This window comes from Ptiloglossa arizonensis, chromosome 7 (genome assembly GCF_051014685.1).
Source record: "Ptiloglossa arizonensis isolate GNS036 chromosome 7, iyPtiAriz1_principal, whole genome shotgun sequence".
Lineage (NCBI taxonomy): Eukaryota > Metazoa > Arthropoda > Insecta > Hymenoptera > Colletidae > Ptiloglossa > Ptiloglossa arizonensis.
The window spans coordinates 19069904-19088040 of NC_135054.1; the positions used below are offsets into that span (position 1 = coordinate 19069904).

The following is an 18137-nucleotide window of genomic DNA, read 5'->3' on the forward strand; positions in this document are numbered from 1 at the left end:
ATATCGCTTTTCTGAATAACGTCAGAGAAAGGATGTCGCTAGAAGAAACCGAAATCTCTACGGAAAATGATGGATTAATGGATCGTCCGAATGAAAGAAGCGACAGATGAAAGACAAACAATTGGAGCTAACTTACGAGAGAATATTTCAACGGTAGTCACGAAATTCATCGAATAATATTCCGTAGAAACGATAGAATCCTCAATAGTATTGGATTCGTGTCTCTAAAGTATCAAACAGTCGTTGCTAATATTCATCTACTAATTTCCCAAAGATATATTTTAAAAATAGTACGTTCGTAGAGGATAGCTACGACAATAGCGAAATACTGAATTAAAAAGGAAACTATTCTTTTAAGTAAATAATTAACAATTGATTTCGTAGAGTACATATTCACCCCGTGTTTATATTCTTTTTCCAGTGAAGACGAAGATTTCCAATGTAATAATAGAGGGAATTATTTTTGGTCAGTTTTCATCTCGGGCTTGAAATTTCCAGCGTTCAAAGATTTCTCGGAGATGGGAGGAAAATATGTCGAGAAAAACCAGCAAGAGGGAATATCGTGGCAGGTTCGAAAATTAAATGTAATTAAAACTAACGCAGTTGAAGAAAGAACAACTACGGAGATAAGGAAACGTATTAGAAGTACGGTAAAGGGGAACAGGAAGAATAAACCGGGACACCAACGAAGGAAAGAAGGTAATAGACTATCGTATAAAAGGGTTAAAAAAAGACCAGAAAATAGGGACAAAGTAAAAGCGAGAGGGGTTGGATAAATAGACAAATCTTTTACTTTCTTATTCGGTGGGGAACTCGGTGGAAGGCGTAACAATTTGTTCGTCGTTCTTGACACTTTTATCGGTTACCTTCTTTGGGAGAATTGGTTTTTTATATTTCTAAATTAAACGATAAGATTAAGAACTTCGTTTACATAGGATTTTGAGGGCCAGTTCGTGGTTTTGGGAGCACACAAAATCAGTGGCTTCGTGGATCCAAGAAACAATCTTTTAATTGCTCTGTACGACTATTATTTGTTAAAAATGAGCACCATTTTGTAGTAATTGTAGTAAAAATAAGCACGAGTTGTAATCATTTTTGTATTACTGTAATTCTTAATCAGAAATCCCTACTGAATAGTTTGTTTACGATCCTCGATAAGTCCTTGGTATCTCTGAATTTTCTCGATCATTCTACAAGAATTATTCAATCTCAAACTAAATATAAAAAGTAATCTTTTTCTGTTCATCGATCTCAGTTTGAAAATATGTTTCAAATATTTTCTAATTTACATTTACAAATTATAAGGACTTGGTACCAAAATCTTCCATTTGTTCGCCCTTAAATTTATTCTGAATTAAAATCGTGTTACCATTCTTTCCATGATGCTATCATCGCGGGTATTGGTGTAGCAATTTAGGTTTACCCTCGTCGGTAATCCTTAAACATTATTTACCACGTTTCGACTTAACAGAATTAATCAAACATCCCCCGAAACGTCACCTCCAATCTCCCTCAGACTCTTATCCGAGCAACGTCGAATTGTTCGCGCACGGTTTATCCGAATTTTATTAATTGTCTTTGTGGCCTCGATTCATCGTCAAAGCAGATACCGTGTCGCAGATACCATTGCTCAATACCGCCTCCAGAGATTGCGGAGTCCATTATTTCTACTCCGATACAATTAAAAAGTTTTCACGCGTTCACCGCCACGGTGTACTTTAAAAACCTATATTTTCACAGAAAACTACATTTTACGGCACATCTCGATTCTACCGATACAATTTCCAATTTATATTTAACACGAGAACAGTACAGTTCGATACGGAACAAAAGCATACAAAATTTCTCCCTAAAGTACTCCGCGAGTGAACTAAAAATTTTCCCAAACTCGAATAATCAAAACAGTAAGTTTCACAAGTTCGATGAATATTTCCTTCGCTCTACGAGCATTCAGAAAACACACAACACCGTCTAGAAAAATATAAACGACCTTAAATTCTAAAAAACTGACCTTGGAAAAATAATAATATAACTATCACACCTACACCTTCAAACGGTGCAACTTCGTTCCGAGTCATTTCTAATTTCCTCACGAAACTATAAATAACAGAAATATTTAAAAACCTTTCCATTTAAATATCTCTCCTTGCGTAGTTTAAAAAAGAAATATCCGTTGGTACTTTCTCTTCATTTCGCATAATTACAATACGAGGTCCGAGTCAAGTGTTTCGTTCGAGTAGCACGTTTCGAATGTAACCGAATCGTCGGGTGTGTTTCGATCGGTTCAACAAAGCTTTGTTTTGATTCTCGACAGACTCGGCTCGACACGATGCTTTGGATTCCAGTTAAGTTATTTCGAGGAAACGTCGAATGACCGATAAATACTTTTATCTACGAAGGTGTCGCACGAACGTCGGGTAGGACGAAGCAAAGTGATCGTTCGAATCACCAAAGGGAAACATGTTTTGGCGCGCGTCGCAGGCTGACTCTGCCCTCTCTTTCGCTCACCCGGCATCCCGTCGCGAGCACCGCCGTGCCGTACGGTCCTCAGTATGATCCACGCGGCCCAACCGCGAGGATGTGTGTCCGGAAGGGTAGATTTCGAGCGTGTTTCCATTGGTAGCGTCACCAGCTACGCAAATCACCATCAATTGGTCTTGTGATTGAAGAAGAACGCTACCCGGAATTGACCGAATCGTTTGTACGATCGCTCGCGGAATATTCCAAGCGAGAGTCGAACTCGTGCGAACTCGTTGACGATTAAAGAGAATCGAATTCAAAAAAAAAGAAAAAAAACTTTTTGAATGGATACAACGAGAGACGATAAATTCTCGTTTACGATCTCGCGAGAAAATTTGTGAAATCGAGTCGCGAACGTTCGAACGGGTTCGTGAATTTTCTCGTATCACGGTCGATCGCACACCCTTGCGATTGTGTCGATTTTTTTCTTTTTTTTTCGCGATTAACGATCCCTGCAATTGTTGTGAGACGTTCGAGGATTCTACGCGAGGAACTTCGGATTATTCGAAACGTTCTGGAACGATATTTCGATGCATCTCGAGGTGGTCGTTGAAGTTAACGCTTCGAACCGGTCGGGAATCTCGATGATCGATGAATTTCGAAAAATCGCGACACGCGTAGAACGCACGGAGTTTCCGAAACGGTTGAAATCGCGACGTCTCGGAATTTGCACGGTGTTCCCCACGGAAATCGAGGAATTTTTGAATTTTCAAATTTCCAAAACTTCCAAATTTCAGACACCGAATCGTAAAATAGTATAGTGAGCAGGTAGTTCGATCCGAGAACAATTGACGTTGGAATTCCAAGCGTTTCGAAATTCCAAATTTCCCGTCGGTTGGAACCTCGGACGTACACACCGAGATCTTCGAGCAGGGCTGGCTGTAATTCGAACGTTCGAAGCTCTTCGAAACCGCGTAATGGGTTTCCTCTTGCGCGAACGAAGCGGTGAACCCGACCGATCGAGATTCGTCGTTCGTACGTACGGAAGAAAAGCGTGGAAAATTACCCTCGTAACGACTCTATCCGATCGTAACGAACGTAGAATTTCGCGGTCGAGTGGTTCGCACCTCGTTCTCGGTTGAACGTAAACACAGTGGTCGCAACGTGGTGGTCGCAGCAGCTGCGCGCCACGAGAGAAAGAGAGAACAAAAAAAAAAAAGAGAAAAAAAAACACACGCAACCAGACACCGTCGAAAGAATGGGAAACCTTCGAGACGACCTCTCGCGGTTAATTTCGCGCGCGAAGTAGCTGCGACGAATTTCTTGCCCATTGGTCTCGTAACCGTAGTGTCATCCATCGATTCGTGGAACTTCTTGGGATTGTTGACGATCGATTCGTTTACCGAAAGTCAACTCGTTCGAGTCGAAACGAAGCCAGCCCGTCCCGTACACCAGTGCCGACCACTCGAGAATCTAACGAACCCGCTCCAACGATCCGATTCGCAGATTCGTATCTTTCAACGAGGAGTCGATCACGTTTCGCGCGGGTAGACTCGACGTCGAGAGAGACCACGGCGAATCGATCGTTATTGTATCCGTTGAATCGTTTCGCGGCGATTCGAAATCTCGATCGTTCGTCGACGTTTCTTCGTCGCGAAATTGTGGTCCAGGCGTGACGTTGTCACCGCGAATGTCTCAAAGGCGCCACACCGGTGACCGCAATTTTCCGTGACTCTCGATTATCGGAGATCGTTCGATCGCTTCGACCGTGGCGTCGTTGTGGTGCTGTGATTCGTGATTGACGTTTCTCGTCGTTGACACTCGAACGACCCGGGCAACGAAGAAAGAATTGTGCGTCGTAGGATTCAACGACGTAAGATTCGCGAGAAGATTCCAAGTCGTGGGATCGCGAGACGAGCTCAACCGAGAAGAATGTAAGTGAAACGTCGATTGAACGTCGTAGGTTAAGAGAACTTGAAATTGTACGACGATTCGAACTCGTTCACGCGATACCGTTTTCGTATGCACGCGAAGTTAGTCGTGGCTGCTACTGTTATTTAGAAACTGTTTAATGGAGACCTTTTCGCGCACGGGACGGTAGAATTATCGTGAAGTTTGAAATTGCTTGGGAAACGAATTGTCGAGCGACGGCTCGAGTTAAATTGTTGGCAATTTCGAGGTAATAATTTTTACTCGCCCGATCGAACCGAACGAGTACAAGAGGCACAAAAATACGTAGGTATAAATATCTTTTTAAGCGCGGTAATCTTTATCCCTGAATTGGAGATAGTTAGCTCGATACGGTCGAGGTTTCAGATATCGCACGAAACGACAAAGTGTTACTTTAGTTCTTTTTATTATCGATATTATGCGACGAGTTTCTAGAGAAATAATTTAAGAAAAAAACATTGCCAACGGGCAATATTTTTCTTACGAGCGTCTAAACAAAATACGCACGATAGAGGCCGATTACGTATAGAAACACGTTAAGGTGTAAACATCTTTTTAAACGCAATAAGTTTTACACTGTACTCTCGAGACCGTAAACTTGGAACACAATCGAGTTTTTAGAACCGATGCGGAGTGATGAGGCATCTTGTTGGTTTTTTTCTTTTTCGTTATATATTAATATTCCGCAATTATATCCTAAACTATCGGCAATAACGAGTAATAAATATTCCACGTGTGGCTCGATAAAACTGGATAAAAACCGCAACTATGTATAAAGTTATATACATTTAATCGTCGTTTGTATGCGGTGATAAATATTCTTCAGTCGTGGAATAAATTAATTCGATTACGGTCGAGGTTCTGCAAATGATTCAGAATGATAAGGCATTCTTTATTTTAATTCCGCTGTGATTAACATTCTACTTTGATTTCCCAAACTGTTTGCAATCTCAAAGAACCATCTTCTGCCTTACCTGATCAATTTTATTCATTACCCGAACAATTGTATTTATAGTACAATAAAGAATATAAATAAGAGGTATAAAAATTTGTTCAGGTGCGGTCATTTTTATTCTGCAGTCGAGATATAAAATTCTAATATAGTCGAGGTTTTAGGATCGGTGCAATGATAAAATATTTTTCAGTTTCTACATCGTTAACACTCGACGATGATTTTTCCCTTAAATTTTATTTGGAGAAAACGCAACGCTAGGAAAATTGGATTGGCTTATTTGTTTAGGTGTTTAGACAGGCTGAATGGACTTCCTGTTAATTTGAATTTACGTTCGTTTCTCTCAAAATAAAATCTCCATGAACGAATCGTGTTCCGTTACCTGAGAAAATTCGAATTCATATTTTCAGTCGAAATTCGTCGCGTTTCGAATGTCTTTCCATTCATCGTCCCATAATGGCGCGGATTCTATCATAACGAAGTGCACTACCGCGAAAACGAATCTGTTGCCCCTTTATAACTTAATCTGGCCCGGAAGTGCAGCCAATTTATATCGTCCCATCGTTCATTCCTTTTTTGTGCCGTGGTTATCGATAGAAAAAACAAGACAGCGCATCGCCTCGACAATTTCCCGAAATCGCGTTCTTTAATTTGCCCCTTAGAATTTTGTTATTAATATCTGTCCACCAGCAGATAAGAATCTCTCGAAATTCAATTTCGTATCTAATAAACCCTAGAAAATTGTTCGAATGGTCGAGACTCTCAAAAATATCAAAATATTCTTTCGAAAACGACGCTCGACGAAAGAAAAAAAATTCTTCTCAAACATCTCTGTAATTTCTGCGGGGTTCTTAACCATTAATCTCACTGAATAGTCCACCTGGTAATTGACATTCCAATAATTATCCTCTTGGTAATTGTTCTGTCAATAATCAATAATTATCAACGCCCGTTTTCCCCGTACTTGTTTCCCTGACCGAATAATGAAATGGTTCGCGAACAATAATGTATCCAGAAGGAAATTAATACCAATTAGTATTAATCTACGTGCAATTTTGGCTTAATTTGTTCGAATATTTGATTGTTTAGTAATCGTGAAAATTAAATAAATTCTTCAAAATTCGAGAGATCCTTTTGACGAAAAATTTCTGAACGTTTAAATCGTGATAGAAAAAGAAATGAGAATAATCGTAAAGGTAGAAGTGTAATAGATTGTTAAGAATTCGACGCAAGAGTTCGAACCAAATAAGTTGGCCGCTCAAGGCCACTGACGAGCTCCCCCCACCACTATTATTCGACCCATTCTTTGAAGAATGAAATTATTTCGATGCACCCTGTCCGTTATAATTAATTTCCGGCGTCGCGTTGGGTCGCCGAGAATTGCTACGATGTTATGAAAAATAACTGAAAAACAACAAACAAGAAATTGTGCACTTCAATCGGGAATGGAATTCCATCCAATTGTCAATATTTTACCGATCGCGACGCATTTCCGCGTACAGTTCTCGTTGCGTCCGTGTCAGTTTGATCACGCGACTGCCAAAGGGCTAATTAATTTGTAACGGTTAAAAACAATGTTTCGAGTACCGCAAAAAATGTGACAAACGATGAAAATTTTCATATTTACCCAGCGAGCAACGTCGTACGTTTCAAACCGTCGTGTGTTCGTAGCATAAATTTAATTTAGGCCTGCGGTTAAAATTTATTCGAATATCGTATACACGTACTGTCCGCATACGTATAATTTGATCTACCGGTTACACGGAATTTAAAATTGCACGCGTTCATTAATTAATTAATTTCACCGCGAACGTGTTAAATGTGTGCCACTGCGAAAAGACGAAACTCTGTTAACAATTGCAAATTAAAATTCATGCGTACGGGAGAATCTTCTACACTGTTGGAATTTCGTTAATAATTTTTTTAACATTCGAAATAGTAGTTTTTTTCTTTAATGTACAGTATCGTGTTATGGAAAACTAATTTCTTGCGTATCGGAGCTTGTGTTTGATTTCAACTAACGGGAGAATAGGCACTTTATACGAATAGGTACGTTTTGAAAATTACCAAAATTGCAAATAGTACTCCAAAAATAATATTACTAAGGTTGTTTTTAAGTACTACCTATTAACTTCTTTTAATTGCTCTAGAGTTGTAGATATTTATTAACGTGGACCTTGCTCTTTAAGAAACCTCGAGAAAGAAATAAGGGATAGGGCAAAGATGCTGAAAAAGTAAAGCTACTCGTGTTGGAAATGCGAGCTTTCTTAAATCAATATAAAAACTGCTCTTTTGACGTTAAAAGCAATTTGATACCGTTGTTTCCACCCAGTAAATCGCGAATAACGGTTAATTTAATATTTTCACAGGGCCCATTAGAAGCAGACTTTTATCATTTACAAATTGTACCTAGCGAGCAAATTATACATATAAAAGAGTAATCCAATAAAGAGGATAACAGAAACGGAGAATTTTTCGTATTTGTTAACAGGCATAAAAACACAATGTGTTGGTAAATATTTTTTCGACTGGAAAACGACGTTAATAAACATCATTAAGGGTTCGGATTTATTTACACACGCGTGGTTCATTTTCTCGCGGCTGATTTATCCGGCTGGTTCGGCGTCTGATTTATCAACGCGTTATTAATTGTTAAATATTTTATGGTAACGTGCTCGATGAGTCGTGTAATCGTCGTAAACGAAAACTGGTACGAAATTAATCCAGGAGCGGTGCTGTTAACCGTGGCTTCCCGGACCCTCTAAATAAAATTAAAGTTGCAGCACGCCGAAATCTGTGATTTTACGACGGTGGGTTTTATGCACAATTTTACGAGCTTTACGTGGCCGTTATACCACAACGAAATCTCTTTCTCCTTTGGGCCGAGATTTTCCCGCGCAAAGTGTACCGCCACGCTCGAACCGTGAATGTTAAATCGTGCAACGAGCGATCGGTCACGGCTCGACAAAATTACGCTCGGTTAAATTTGTTTAGAAAGTACTCTTTAAATCGTGATCCCTACCGGCGACCGAGTATCTCGATAAACTAATCAATTTGGGTGAACTCGTTCGTTTCTTTTCCACGTTTATAGCTCCGAAACGAAAGTAAAAGCACGAGGGACTGAATATCTTGACTCGTCTGTATACGACCACCCTCGAAATACCAACGACCTGATTTTCCTCCTCCAGATTATCAATGGACTGTACCACGTACACGTATGTAATCCGATAAGCCTACGGTTTAATAGAAATAAATAATCAAAGGGATAAATTCGGTGAGATTTACCCGATTTCTATGCGAAAGGCCCGTACTCGATTTATGAATTTTTAATTATTCACCGGAGAGTGTTGATACCGTATCGTCTGTTTCGTAAATACGTAACGAATCTAGTTTCGTAAATAAATTAATGGTAAACTCTTGTAATGTATGCAACCAGGTGGTAACCGAGAAAAAGGAGATGTTTTTTGTATAGATATTTTCGTTTAGAAGAAACTTTCCAGGCGGGGTGCGATATTATTAAAAGTTTCTGTTCAACGTGACAATCTTAATTGCCCAATAATGCACATGGTAGCTCGAGTAATAATTATTCGTTAGGAAGTTCCTAAGCTTCCGTAGGACTCGAACTTCGAAACAGCCAACGTCCGCCGGAAGTATAAATTGTTCGCGCGACCCTGAAACCCTTTTTAAGATTATCTTTACACGGTGCAACGAAGTACGTGCTTACAAATCACCGATCTCTTAGAAGTGAATAATCACTGTACTTGGTAGTATTTAAAAATGAAATATTTGTCATTTTGAATAGTATTTAAAACGTACCTAATCGTAGATGGTAAAGTAGTTAGAAGTAGGGACCATAACGTCACGCAGCACTATCTTTTATTAATGAGTACCGATCTCAGTGATATTTAAAAATAAAATATGGAACTATTGGGTTGTTCGAAAAGTGATTTCGTCTCCCAAAATGGAGAATATATAATTTGATAAAATGTTTATACACTCTAAAAAAATCGTGTTTCATTTTCACCAAAAATAACAAAAAACGAAATAACTTTCCGTACAACTTAATAATTTTTGGAGCACTATTTTCAATTTTGACGCTATTTGAAACGTACCTACTCGTAAATGGTAAAGCGGTTAGAAATAGGAACCATAACGACACGCAGCGCTGTCATTGGCCTTAGTAACCTCCGCTGGTGTGTCATATATCGTTATCGAGTCGTATTATTTTCCGCGCGGGCCCGTTAACAAATTACATCCGTATCCCGCTCCCATCAGTCGATGTCCAATCAGCTAAATCCAAGCTTTGCTCCCCATAGCACCGACGGAACGGCCGATGCACTTTGCCCGTGATAACGCGTGTACTCATCCAGACGCATAAAAGTGCATCCGATGGTCACGATCTCGCGCATATTCCACTTATTGTCAGCCGTCTGCTCGTCGAAAATATCAATACTTTACCAGCCCGATAAAAACGCGGCAGAGCGTATCATTAGAATGTATTATATATTACGAACGATCGGATTCCCATCGCGAGTGTGACAAATGTTTCCCTCTTTCGACAGTTAATATTCCACCGCTAAGTAATCTGGGACTTTACCGGTGCATCGATTTAATTTATGGCCAGAATCGATCGCTCCCCAATGGAGATACTCAATCTTGATACTCCCGTATGGTAGGTATACGGGGCTATCGGATTTCTCGGGAATTTTCGGGTGTACCGGGAGGCAGCTTGGATTTTTTGGTTCTCGGGCACGTGGATTTGTTACGTTGGTAACTTTGGATATATCTTTGCGAACTGGCTCGGATAGAAACGAACGAGAACCGGATCCCAGCGACTCGGAAGCGATAGTTTTCTTTCTATGTGTATCTTTACTACCTTCTTTTTCTTGGAGAATCATTAGTGACTCAGAAGTGATACTTTAATACTACCGTTCTATCTTTACTACCTTTTTTTTCTTAAAGTATCGTTAGTGCGAGAGAATCATCGCTGTGATTCTTTTCTTTTGGAGAATCGTTAGTAAAAAAGGTACTTCTCCAAGAAGAGAGCAAAATGTTTAGAATTTACATACGTGTTTAAATATATGCTCGCGTTAGATTATATCGTTTTTTATTCTCAAAAAAAAAGAGATCAAAATGAGATTCAAAATATACACACATATCCTCGTGTTAGATTACAACGTTATTTAAATTCTATTTACTCTGGAATAAAATTTTGACATTTTTTTAAGCCTAGACAAGGCTCTGAATATTTCGATTGTAGACTAAACGTTTCAGAATTAATTAAACATACCCTTAAAACTCTCGTTCGCCCTCGAACAAAACTCATATCCTCGTGTTGAATTACATCGTTATTTAAATTCTATTTACTCTGGAATAAAGTTTCGACATTTTTTCAAACTTAGACAAGGCTCTGAATATTTCGATTGTAGACTAAACGTTTCAGAATTAATTAAACACACCCTCGAAACCCTCGTTCGCTCTCGAACTCTCAGCTGACCAGCATCGAACAGAAAAGTAACAATATCTCGAATCCGCTATAACAAGATACACACCGTGAGTCTGCTCACCTAACACGGTCTCGTGCTTGTTAGTCCATCCTCTAACTTGCAAATGTCTTCGGAGCACGGAAATGGGAATCTCGTTTACGCGATGTCGGTCTTCATCGTCCCGCTAATTGCGTGGGTAATTAAACAACGCGCAAGACGCTCGAGCGTTTAAACTTGCACCTGGCTAACGGGGCGGCTGGAAAGGTGGCCCTTAATTAGAAATCCGCGAGATGAAACGTTTAAAAACGTTCCACGGCTCCCGGCGATCTCTAAACCGTGTGAAACCGCGCCGCTGAAAAGCCGAGTCTGACAATTTGTTTTTTTCATTGGTGAATTATGCCCGCGGTTGAATCGTAAAATTACGGAAAATTAGAAGGGTGCGATAACAAGACCGAAAGTTTTCTCGAGAAATTAAACAGTAAAATGGAAATTTACCCTCGTGTTGATTTAACAATTAGAGGTAGTACGAACCGCGAACCAACTCGACTACAAACTTAGTGATTTTATATTTATATCTTTAGCGCAATAATATTCTAAGCATTCCATTCGTTTATTGTATATGACAATATTCTAATTATTCTGTTCATTTATTTTACTGAATACTTCTTTGATAGTTCTGTTGCTTTTCAATTTTACTAAATACCTTTCTGATCGTTTTATTTATTTACCTTTTAGTCATTTTTCTACGTTCTTCCTTTACATTTTTTAATCCACGGTACACCAGCGATCTACTTACAATCTATCGTTTCAATTTACGCTGGATTAACATTGTACAGCGTTTGCCTATATTTTTATTATATAGACACTGTTTTTTACAACGAACATGCGTTTCTCGCTTAGATTTAAAAAATCCAAAAACACTTCCCCCGATAGAGGTAATAATTTTCAAATAATTCTGTTTGGTTATTCTCGTTCGACGATGAACAGTATTAAAATTCAATTTACTCTGTATCGCGTTTTCGTTCATTCTTATTACGAATGGATGAAAATCGACGTACAATTTTTTTTTCACAAATACCTTGCGTTTTATCCTGCGTTAAATTTTTAGCGCTCAATGACGCTCCCCCTACAAAGATGATACCCTTGCAAAGTAGACCAATTTGTCGTCGAAGAAAACCATGAGTCTTCCGACGTTTGTCCGTGACTATATGCGGGATTGAAAAATGACAGAAATGTAGGAGGAATGAGAAGAGGAATGAGAAGAGGAATGGGGACGGCGTGTACTTTTCCGGTGTTATCGATAAGACGGTGTGAGGGAAAACGGTCGTAAGGTTAAACTCGTTCAATCGTGAAAAACGATCAGTCAACTTTGAATACATTCGAAAATACCCAACTTTTTATTCCATCGTTTATCTTCGAGAAAGAAAGAAAAAGAAAAGGGAAACGTTTAAAATCGTCCTTTTTAACGGCCTTTTGAAAGAACAAATAACGTTGAAAGACCTTACGTATAAGAAGATACTGATTGCAACAGGTTAGAAGTTCTTTCGGTCGACTGAATGAAGAGTAATTGCAAATGTTAATTGCAATTTTACGAAAATGGTGACTCGTTTAGTTCGGCCCCATTTTAATTCCAATTTACGCAATTATATTCGTACACATTTATATCGTTTCTTTTTTTATATTTTGTATATTGTCTGATCCCGTGCCTCTGTCCCTGAACTTTCATATTCGTTAATATTCGTTCGTATTTGTATTTAAAAAAATCTCGACGATTCTAAATCTGCGAGCTACTCTATTTTCCGTTTCCCTCGAATTCTATGTTTATCCATTTCCCGTGTATTTATTTGCTCGTGTCGTTTCTTTGTAACTACGTTTGCACACGTTTCCGGTTCCTTGAACATCGTGTTTGTTGCATTCTCGTATATCCAAATTAGAGTGTTCCTATATCTCCGCGTCCATATATTTTTGGATCTCGGTGCACGTAGAGATGCATTGCATCTCGACACGACGGCTCAACAGTTTTCAATCTCGAGGTAGCCGTGGCGCACGTGTTTTCCTTTACATTTCCGCACTTTTTAATTTCCATAATTCGTATTTCTATACCTTCGTATCGTTTGCGTTCGCTGCCTGTATATTCCTCTCTACAGTTTTATTTGCGGATCGCTGCAGCCTCCTATCGATGTGTTTCAATTTTGCTATATTTTCCTATCCCCGTATCACCATATCCCGGTATCTCAATATTCCCGTGCCCCTGTATCGACCTATTTCGGAATTTCGTTACTTCTCTTTGGTAACGATAATGCTACATGTTATCCATTACAAATGTAATTTCCAATTCTGTGCCCCATTGACCGTTAAAAATATCAATATCGGTGTAACGGATGTGAAGGGTTGCAATGAAATATAAATTATTGTTCCAACCAATCTACAGGATTGTTTCAGACTATAAATTATCGATGTAACGTATTTGGTTAGAACAATTTACATTAGAAGTTAAATGCAAGGGAAATAGTTAAAAATACAAGGGAATATTGATGTAACGAACGTGGAGGGTTGCAATGGAATATAAATTATTGTCGCAACGAATACGGAGAATTTTGTTAAAATATAAATTATTGCTGTAGCGAACGTAGATTTTCTTAGGATAACATAAATTAGAGTATAATATAATAATTTATATCGAAATGAAAATGATTCCGATACAATCTTGTACATTTGTTACACTGATATTTTCTTTCTTTTTTTTAATAACCAACGCAACACGTGCAACTGAAAATTAATATACGGACATTAACGAGCGATGCGCAGAGTCTTAATGAATTCTGATTTTATTAACTCGCGCGTTGTTTTTTCCCTTGAGTTGAAACGCAATCGATCGGAGTTTATTTATTTTAATTGATAACCCGTGAAAGTTCCACAGTCCGCGAGGTTATATCGTACGAGCTTCTTGCGCAAGAGGTCCAGGGTGTTTGCGTTCCATCGATCTATAATAGAATGAAATATGCATCCAGGTGTACCTTCGTGGCAGTGGAAATGTCGTGGAAATGTCGTGGAAATGCAAGCCTCGGTTTCCAAGGAAATGGAGTTTGGATTTTTAACGAAGCCGGTAATCCGATGCTTTAAGCTTTAATTTCATTGGTTTGGTGCTCGGTAAACACGACTTTGCGTCGATCCTTGCGTTATCGGGTATCCATTGTTCCTGGACGCGCGCATTTTCAATACTTTTTTATTGCAATCAGCGACGATCGAACTCTTCGACAATCCGATTACCGATGGAATTGAAATTTCCTCCGTAAGAAGAATGACGAACGTGTGTTGCACGGGGTTCGAAAAAAAATTTGAATATTGTTCCAGTGTGCAAGCGACCGTTTGGAGGTCGAGCAGAATTATCGACTCTGGAAGGTGGAAGGTTGTTAGGTAGGTTCGGTTCAAGCTGGAGAAGCTTCCAGGGCATTTGTGGCCGTAAGTATATTAAACGATGCAGCGGAAAAATCAATAAGTAAATGAACAGCGATGAACGAATTGAAGCGTGGAAAATATATATATAAATATATTTGTACCTAGTGGAAAAGAGTGAAAATCAAAAACTCGTGAACGCGAAGACGCGAAGTCGTCTTAAATCTTAAAGTTCAGCGATTGAACATGACTGGAGACTCGGTATATTTTTCGATCAGGTTCATGTGATTGGACTGGACAATTTTTTCAAATTTTCTCAACGATTCGTACAATGTCGTACCAATCGAAGATCTCGAAATTTTTTATCGAATTTTCCCGATAATTTTCCACGAATACAACTATGTATCATCAACAAGGTATAACATCTAACCAAAGGTCTCAAAATTAAATTATTCAATTTTCTCGACGATTCACAACGAACAGAACTCTCCGTTATCGTTCAAAGACCTGATCAGTTCCAGCTACGAATCGAACTCGGATATAATTATTGAACAAAACGAGAGAGACACAGAACACCGATCCAACGCGTGGAAAAATCGAGGAACATGATTATCCATCGAACGTAATCGCGATCGATGGCAATTCTAACATTGATCGATCCGTTTAGGAGCACAATTTAACCGTGAAACAGGTCGACTGGGATTTAGAGCTACTTTCCGTTGAATCTGATCGCATTAATTGCAAGAGGGTACAGCAGGTACTAATTTACGTAGCGAAATGGCCATGGTGTAGCGAACTGAGGCTGCACGGGAACACATTCTACGTTCCAACGAAAACCGAAGTCACGTCGAGCGTGAAAATTTCCAACGGGGATAAATATTTCAGTGGAATTCGGTGGGCGGATCATAGATCGCGTAGTTAATTCAACGTTCGAGTAACGTGATTCCTGGAGGAGAAATACACGTTGAAAGGTTTACAAGGGCGGGGGTAACGAACGACTCGCGTGAAATTAACGAGACGAGACGAGACGAGACGACTGTCAGCCACGGATCTTTTGCATTTAAAATAAGACCCTTTTAATTAGGCGGTCCTGATTAGCAGCAACCGAAAGCGCAGAACCCGAACGGAGCCGAGGAAACGTAAAGGACGAGGCCGCTATTCGTTCCGATTTCTTGGCCCGTTAAGGAAAAGGTCAAAGGATTTTTCATTTGCACGGAGAAAAAAGACGCGAGAACCTCGTACTTGAATGCTCCGTGATCGTGAGCGAACTGAAAATCTTTGATCTCGAGGAAATAATTGGAAACTGTAACGAGGATCGATCTAAATTGCCCGAACATTGTACGAATCGTTCAAGATAACTATTGTAGCATATATAATTTGAACAAGCATCGTTAATACAGTCTCGAGTATCGTTCGAGGCCCTCTTCGACTTGCAAAAGTATACAAAATGAACACTGTAACTTGCACAGTCTGAACGAAGACTGTTCGAGTCGTCCTCGACATAGAAAAGTGTGCGAAATAAATATTATAACATCCAAGGTCTTAGATGAGTCTATTTCGAGATACAAAATTACAGAAAATAAATATTACACAACACTTGTTCAAATTATACGTATTTCTTCGAAACAAATTTTCTACACAGTGTACATAAATATCCAGTATCGTTCGAGAGTTATTCTTTAATTTATCCGACAATGTACCTACAACATCCAATTACCACCAAGGAATAATTTCTATTTCCAAAGCCGCTCGCGATCTACGTTCATCTGCATTTGTTTCGCGTAAACTCGCTCACAAGTTTCCATATTCAGCGCCCATTTGTTCGCTCTCTCGCTGTTGGAGCGCACCGACAATTAAGTAGTGTCCAGTTTGAAATTATTATGACGTCTAGCGAGACTGTGTGTTCTCATTAGGTACGGTGTCCCTTCTTTGACGACAAACGAATTCTCGTTTCGACTCGTCCTTGACGGGGACAATGAATTTTGCGCGTCCGGTTTCGAGAGAATAACGGAGTCGGTCGTTTCTGTGCGATAAAGACCGAGAAAACGAAACAACTGACCGATAAACGTGGAATTCGACCGCGAAGCTTCAACGAGTACGAAATTAGGCCGGTTTAATTTCTGTTTCGCGATGTCTTTCGGTGAACGTTGTCGATGATTCGCCTCGGGACGAAATGGAAACGGGGACAACAACAAGGACGCTGGAAGAATGCTCGATATTGCACGGTGCATCTTCCACGAGGAGATTTCAATGTACAAATTTCCGCGAGATTCTCGGCATTCGCGGTACATGTAATCGAGGCTACGTTCGTTGTCGAAAGAGTGTCCCGTATACTGCACACGGTGATATTAACATTCTACCCCAATGGAAAAGAATTCCACGTTGATAACGCGACACCGAGAAAAACATCGTTTCTTTAACGAATTGACCATTTTTTACGTCGAATTCGTAAAAATGGAAAGAGTTAACTTCGATGTTAACTTACGCCTGGGAGTAATTTTGATATTCCCTTAAAAGTGCATCTTGCACTTCTCGTGCAATTTATCTGCTTGTGCATTTCTGGGTATTAGCTAGGAACTTTTTATACCGGAGAGAACCCAAACGATACTTGTTTTCATACTACACGTGTTATGTAATATTTATTTTTTTTACCTCGAATCGCGAGAATCCGTTCGTGTCGCGAGTCATCGAAACTGAACGCCGATGATTGTGGGAATGGTTCAATAGAGATCCACGTGGGTAGAAATGTTAACATTGCGTAGGATTGCGATCTCGAAAGGTCACCTTTGGATACTTCTTTTTTCTCTTTATGCGACGCGAGTCCAACGCGAGAACTGGGTTATCAAAAAATCCTTTTATACGAAATAATTTGTATTCAAAGGGGTACGTTGAATAAATGTATTTTGAATTTTTCACCTCCCGTACTTTCGGTGATAAACTTCGTGGTTTTTAAACGACGATGAATTTTTTCCCCAATGAATCAATTCACGGTCACTATATAATTGCAAGTGTCGTATATTTTCGGGGATAATAACCTTGAGATTTTTTTAAACGATACAGGAGTTTTCGAAAAACTTCGACGTCACTTTGACATCTCGGAATGTATAATACACAAGAGATTAAAAATCCAATTCGTTCAATGGGACCCCCTGAATACGATACATTTCGTATCGAAACGTTTCTCGATCGACTCAATGGACAACCAGCTACTCCAGATTGGTAGCCTGAATAATGAAACTGAAATAAAAATATCCGATTTCAACGAAGAATCAAATATGATCGAAAATCGACGAAATGTCTATCGTATTATAAACGATAGCAATTTCGAGCTTGAAATCGATACACCGTAAATACAATTTCCCGTTCGCGAAACCAGTCATTTCGTACCGAATGACCTAATTACTTCTGTCCTGATTAAGTCTCGGACTTCTTCTTTTTTTTCTTTTGGAGTTCAAATTCCCGAAATCCAGTCGACGATACTCGATTCCTTCGAGAAGTGGAAAAACCGTGTCGAAGCGGGCGAACTTGCCACGAAATGAGAAAACTTGTCGGGGTGTCGTTAATTGAATTAGGTGAATTCCAGGATCGAAGTCTCGCGCGAAACTGTCCTCGAAATGATCGTGCAACGAGACTTCTCTATAAACAACGTAACGTTTTCGCCCATAAATAAAACGATCTTGCGGATATTAATCCAGGGACACGAAGCGAAGCCGCCATTGAGGAGCGACTCGCATCGAAAGGCTGGATGGCGACTGTGACTTTTGATATTTTGATCGGCCCCGATGCTTGATAAAGCCAAGGAGAAACGGAACGTGGAATGGGTATCGAATCGGGATTGTTCGCGAAAAACAAGATCAGAGGCTCTGCTACTCGGTGCGACGCTTCGAGCAACC

The 18137-nt window shown here is 39.5% G+C and overlaps 1 protein-coding gene across 2 annotated transcripts in view; it reads left to right on the top strand.

Moving 5' to 3' along the window:
- The first annotated feature begins 2552 nt into the window (after positions 1-2552).
- Positions 2553-18137, top strand: part of 5-ht2a (5-hydroxytryptamine receptor 2A) — a 66436-nt gene continuing 50851 nt past the window's right edge. Inside the window, exons 1-2 of one of the 2 annotated variants that reach the window (XM_076316526.1) lie at positions 2553-2701; positions 3967-4394. The gene's annotated coding sequence lies outside the window, so the exon portion shown is untranslated. The remainder of the gene's footprint in view (positions 2702-3966; positions 4395-18137) is intronic. The other variant, XM_076316527.1, reaches the window with a different exon arrangement.